The sequence below is a fragment of the Erigeron canadensis genome, chromosome 8 (assembly GCF_010389155.1).
Source record: "Erigeron canadensis isolate Cc75 chromosome 8, C_canadensis_v1, whole genome shotgun sequence".
NCBI lineage: Eukaryota > Viridiplantae > Streptophyta > Magnoliopsida > Asterales > Asteraceae > Erigeron > Erigeron canadensis.
This window is the reverse complement of record NC_057768.1, coordinates 884,474-890,546: the sequence shown is the minus strand read 5'-3', so window position 1 is coordinate 890,546 and position 6,073 is coordinate 884,474.

Below are 6,073 nucleotides of genomic sequence, written 5' to 3'. Positions count from 1 at the left end.
TGGTTTACATCAAAACCGGTATTTGTACTTTAATTCACTACTTTTGTGAAAACGTTACTCTGCTCAACCTCTGTCCTCAAAACCGGTTTTTGTACTTTAATTGTACTACCAATGACTACTTTGGACTCTTTAATCATCAGTTATGAGACTCGCCCACCGGTATTGTACCGTGACTGCTATCCACAATGGAGAAATCGTTTTATGAATTGGGTCTCTAAACAACCCCTCGGAGCTCAAGTGAAGGAATCATACAAGAATGGGCCTGTTGAACACACTAATCCAGTTACCAAGGAACCTCTACCGCCAGAAAGCTGGAGCGCTTCTCAGAAAAACCGCTCTCAAGCTGATGATTTTGCTTTTCCTATCTCTACCATGCTCTTCCGAATGAAATCTATCGAAATGTTGACTCCTATGTCACTGGTAAAGAGATATGGGATGAACTCGAAAAACAATTTCAAGGTTCAGAGGTCTCCACTGCCATTCGTCTGTCATTTGTTCTTGACTTGTATGAAACCTTTAAGCAGGAAAAAGGTGAATCTCTTGAAAGTGCGTATGACCGTTTTTGCAATGTCATCAATGATCTGAGAAAGGAAAAAGTCAAGAAAACACAAATGGAACTAAATATCAAGTTCATCAGAAGCCTAGAAGATGTTTGGCAAACATTTGGTACTTAGATCAACACCCAATTAGATTTTCACAAACTCGACATCGACAGTTTGTATGAGAAGTTGAAATTGAATGCAAGGGAAGTTATGAAGAAACAACAATCCAAGGCTCCTGAAAACTCTATCACAGACCCACTTTTTCTAAAACGACACTCTGCCCAATTTTTCTCTCACCAGATACCATTTTTCACAAATTTTCAAATCCAATAACGACCTTCAATAACTTAGAAAATTCTTGGACTAAATACTTAGAAAATTCTTTTAAACTTATTTCTTCATGAATTCTTATATAAGTTGGTGTATCCTTGAATTTTCGTGTTTATGAACAATCTAATGTTCATGAATCTTGATTGGACTCACGAACAGTTGTTGCCTCATCTTTCTATGATTCTACATACAGTTAATTAGACATCGATTTTCCCTAAGAAGTAAGGTATCGAACGCCTTGATGTACTACCTTTACATCTTTTGTGAAAACCGGTGTATAATCAACTGTGATTACTTGAAAACTTTTCTTTCAAACTTCTCATACATCGGGTTTTCTTTAGAAGCAAGGCATCGAACGCCTTGATGTACTGCCTTCGCATCTTCTGCAAAACAAGTTGTATGATCTGTTTCTTTAATTTCTTTTCACTCAAATACAGTGAGTTTTTATTAATCTTACATTGTTTTTCCCCAAGAAGTAAGATATAGAACGCCTTGTTGTACTATCTTTTGTGAAAAACGGTGTACGATTAGATCTTTTTGAAATAAAATTAACCTTGGAAACAATGTTTCCTATTCGCATACTTGTTAATCGCAGAATGGATTTCCTCGTTGATGGTGCCACTGTACATATGCTGAACAATCTACAGCTAATGATACCATTCTCCTGTCAACATGGTATCATCCCAGTAATGATCATGCATCATCCATTACATCGTGTCTTCACCATCACTGCTTCTGGAATCGAAGAACAACTACTTTTTGAACTATGGCGCACGATTCAATTTGTACCTGGACGAGGTAGAGCTGTACCATTCTTTAAATTCTCACTGCTCACAACTGATGGTGACCGACAAGAGTTCACCTTCAACCTTGAAAAGTTCAGACAAATTCTTCAGTTCCCTACTGTTGATTCAAGGGAAGGCTTCAATGAATTCATCGAACTTCCCCCTCTAATTGAAATCTTGCATAGAGTCCAGGACTTGGGATATGATGGCAACATCTTAGCTCTTAAAGATGTAAAGAAGAAGAATTTTCATCCCCTGTGGCACACTTTATGTTCCATCATCAACAATTGCTTCTCTCCTTCAAGAAAAGGGCAAGACGACTTCACAAAGGCCACCATTACATACTTATTTGGCATCGCATTTGATCTCCACATTGATTTTGCTGTCGTGGCCTTTGATCATCTACGTCTTCAAGTAAATGGGAAGTTTACTACTAACAAAAAGTATATAGCTTTTATTAATTTCTTAACTGTTATCTTGCAGCATTTCATCACCAACAATCACAACATTCAGAGATTCCCCGCTTCTCCATGCATCGTAATATCAAGCTTCCGATCTGTTTATGCAAACGATCGCCTTTCTCATCTTCCTTTCATGCAAATTCCTGAATCTTTTCTTTGCCGGGTGCCCCTAGATGATCCTGACCTTAGGATCTATAGAGTGTATTTAGAAGGGCGTATGGTCGCTCAACACCGAGTTGTGCCTTCCCCACGCCCCCATAGGTCGCCTCATGAGGGTCCGATGTCAAGAAAAAGAAAAGAGGGGTTTGTTGATGTTTCGGCACCTGACACTTCCATTCCATCTCATTCCACCGACATTCCAGAATCAACTGAGTCTCAACAAAAGAAGCATAAAACTCACCATCGATCAAAATCTAAAACAAAATCAAAATCAAGATCTCGTTCTGCTTCCTTCACTGCCCCTTCTCCTCTAACTCCATCTTCTTCATCTTCTTCATCCTCATCATCATCTGCTGCTCGCCCTCCAATTCCAAAAATCACCCTAAGGGTCAGGACTCCTCTTAATCCAATTCCTGAGGATGTTCCCGAAGTTGTTCCTTCCACACGTCATGATGATACTCAAGATTATAACCCTTTTGATGATGTTGTGTTTGATATTCCGGAGAGACAAGGTGTTCTTGAGGGAGGGTTTGAAAAATAAAATGGAGAGGATGTGAGGTCTGGGCTAAGTATAGGGCAAAAAGAAAACGATGGCCCTCCGATAGTTGAAACAACTAGCCGGGATGCCACCACTAGGATAGAAGACGAGGACTCCCCACCCTCGCATGATTCACCTTCTCGCCACTCTGGATTCTCTTTATAGGATCCAGTTTCATTTCTGCACAGGCACCAACCACGTCCACTATCAATTCCTCACTCGGAGGATGTCGATATTGAAGCCGCGGAGACTCTTGCCTCTCTCCTACTTTCGTTTGCACACAATATTGAGTCTAGATCGCCAGTAGGATCACCTTTTTCTGAGCACGCACATTCATTGAATGTTGCAACAATAGACCGAGAGTCGGTGATTCCACCTTCTCAAGGAGTGTCTGGAAGTCCTACTCATGTTATCATGACAGGCGCTGAGGATGCAATCCCCAGCACAACGGGCGATCTTGGAAAACCCGGTAGTCCCACCATCCGGAACATTGCGCTTGACACTTGTGTTGAGCCAATAAGTTCTGAAACAACCAATGTAGAGCATTTGCTTCATAAATCATTGGGAAGTCCTGGTGGCCAACACCATCCAGGCCACACTGTAAACCCAACGGAGCCTACATGTGTGCAAACGACATCCATGTCGGCCGTTCCTGTCCGTTCAACTCAACCGCCACCAACCGCAATGCTCTGTCCACCTGTTGACAAAGGTAAAGCACCAATCACATCCCCCTCATCATCATCAAGTGACAGTCCTTCTCCTAATCCTGAAGGCATCAGACTAAGAGCAAATCCATAAGAAAGACAAACCTTTATGGATCTAGAAGCTGCTGGACTTCTTCCTCATACTAATCCTCAACCATCACTACCACACTCTTCACCTTCCGTCTCATCCTCACATCATAACAATACCCCTCATCATTCAATTCCACATCATGATTCATCACTTCGCTCCAACGTCAATTCCTTATATGGTGATTTATATGCAGCTCTCATCTCTCTTGACAATCAAACCGATACCTTTGACAAAGCCATTCTTGCAATTCTTCAAGCTCGATTTGATCATCAACATCAGCTACTCCTTCACAGCAACAATTTCTAAATAATGCACAACTTGAAGCAGCTCTAAAGAGAATTGCGGATTTAGAAGAATCTTGTAAACAAGCTGCAGTCGTCCATCGCAGACGTGATGATCCTGATGATCAGGATCAACACGAGGGGGAGAACAGAGATTCTGAGACGACTGAAGTCAGAGCAAGTGCTACCACTGAAGTTGTTTGCGACAATGTAGATGCTGGAGATGAAGCACAGACACGAGATGCCCCTCATGATGCTCAACATGATATCGATGAAAATGTGGCCAATGATGATGTTGTGATGACCGAGGAATTTAATGTAGAAATCATAGAGATTCAAGCAAGGAATGCTACTGAAGTTGTAGAAGATGTGGACTTAAGAGATGATGCTCAATCTCAGGGCTTCAACCTTGATTCATCACTGATGGTTGATAATGTAAATGAAAATGATGAGTTTGATGATCCTTTTATCGATGGCAACGATGTTGATCCAAATGATGATAATGACTCCTCAGATAATGTTGATCTACCTCCCCCCAGCTTTGACAACTATACCTCTGTTCCTCAACCAAACCTAACTCTCAGCCACTTAAACCTTCACCAACTCATTCACCGCCTCAACCATCCTCGCATTCAAAACATCACCACTGCTCCCCATGTTCAAATCAATGAAGGAGGATTTAGAACTAATGAAAGAAGCATAATAGATTATCTTGCCATCCCTCCCCAATTATTTCGTCTTACTAGATTCCTTGAAGAAAAGGCCTCACAGATCTTCTCAAATCAAGATGAACTCAAAAAGATTGATATTGACGAATTAAGAGCTAGAAGAGCATATGATCTTGAGAATCAACGTGCTAAGTACTTAAAAGACTTGATGGATGCCAAGAGTAAAAAGGTGAACAAAGAATGGAAGAAACAGTTTAAACTGAAAATAGTTGATGTTGATAGCATTCATTTCAAAGAATGGCGTGAACCGGGGTTTGCTAGACCACCTGGGCTGATTTGGTTAGTTGTTAAAAGAGAAGATGGTCGGAAGTACATGCTTACTGAAGCTCGTTTCAACTTATTGTCTACCGAAGATCTCATCTTTCTCCTCCACTACTTCGCCCGAAAGCTCCTCCAGCCAGATCCAGAAAATCAAGAGGCCTATTATGCGATAAAGAGATACATGGATAGTCTTATCCTTAGTCAAAGACAAAAGGACTTCCAATTGGGCATCGAAAAGAGAAGGAAGAAAGTTAACCTCACCACACCAAACCAAAGAATAAGAGGCATCAAACTTGATAATTTTCACATTGGGGCTGTGTTTGATAACCCTAGGGGAGTCGTATTTATCAGCGATCAGGGGCATAAGATATTCATCCGACTCGATGAGCTATGCAAGTATTCTGATGGCACCCTCAAACAATGCTTGAGAGTCATTGAAAGTCTCCATGAATTTGAAGAGTCGGATAAAGAAAAGAGAAGATTGTTGAAGGTGATTAAAAAGATCAAATCAAGGCTTGAACATAGAGAAATATCGAGGACAATCATTGCGGCAAGGCTTCCCAATGAACAAACAGGCGTCATTCACGTACCAGAAGGGTCTTGGGTAATTTATTGGCCAAACAATGAGCCTGGTCTACACAACATGCCTCCTGTCAACTTCGCCGACAACATCATTGAACCACCCAACCGGCCTGCTGATCCAAGATACCATTTCATACCAAGAAAGTACTGGAAGGAAGCCAAGAGCCAATATGAGAAAAGAGCGTTCAAGCCACAAACCTTTTTCAAAGACAAGCCCGAATCATCAACGAAGAAAAGAAACCGCAGGCAAAGGAAAAAGAAGAAAGCCAAACAAGGACCAACATCCAAACCGCACTAAAGGGGGAGATTGTTAGCTTTAAAATTAGTTAGTGCTAGGTTTGTTTACTTCCTAATATGTTGTCCTTGTATTTTATATTAGTTTGGGTGGAGGATTGAATGGCAATTAGTTAAGGGCTTGTAATGTAATTAACAAGGGTGCTAAGTATAAGTATGTTGCCTATATAAACAATCCTCCACCACTTCATTTGTAACCTTTTTGCACATTATTAATCATAGTTATAATACATACATTCCCTCCAATACCTACTTTCCTTTATTCAATCTAAAGGTTCATTACACATTTAACATACATTACAACTTTCCATTTTGAG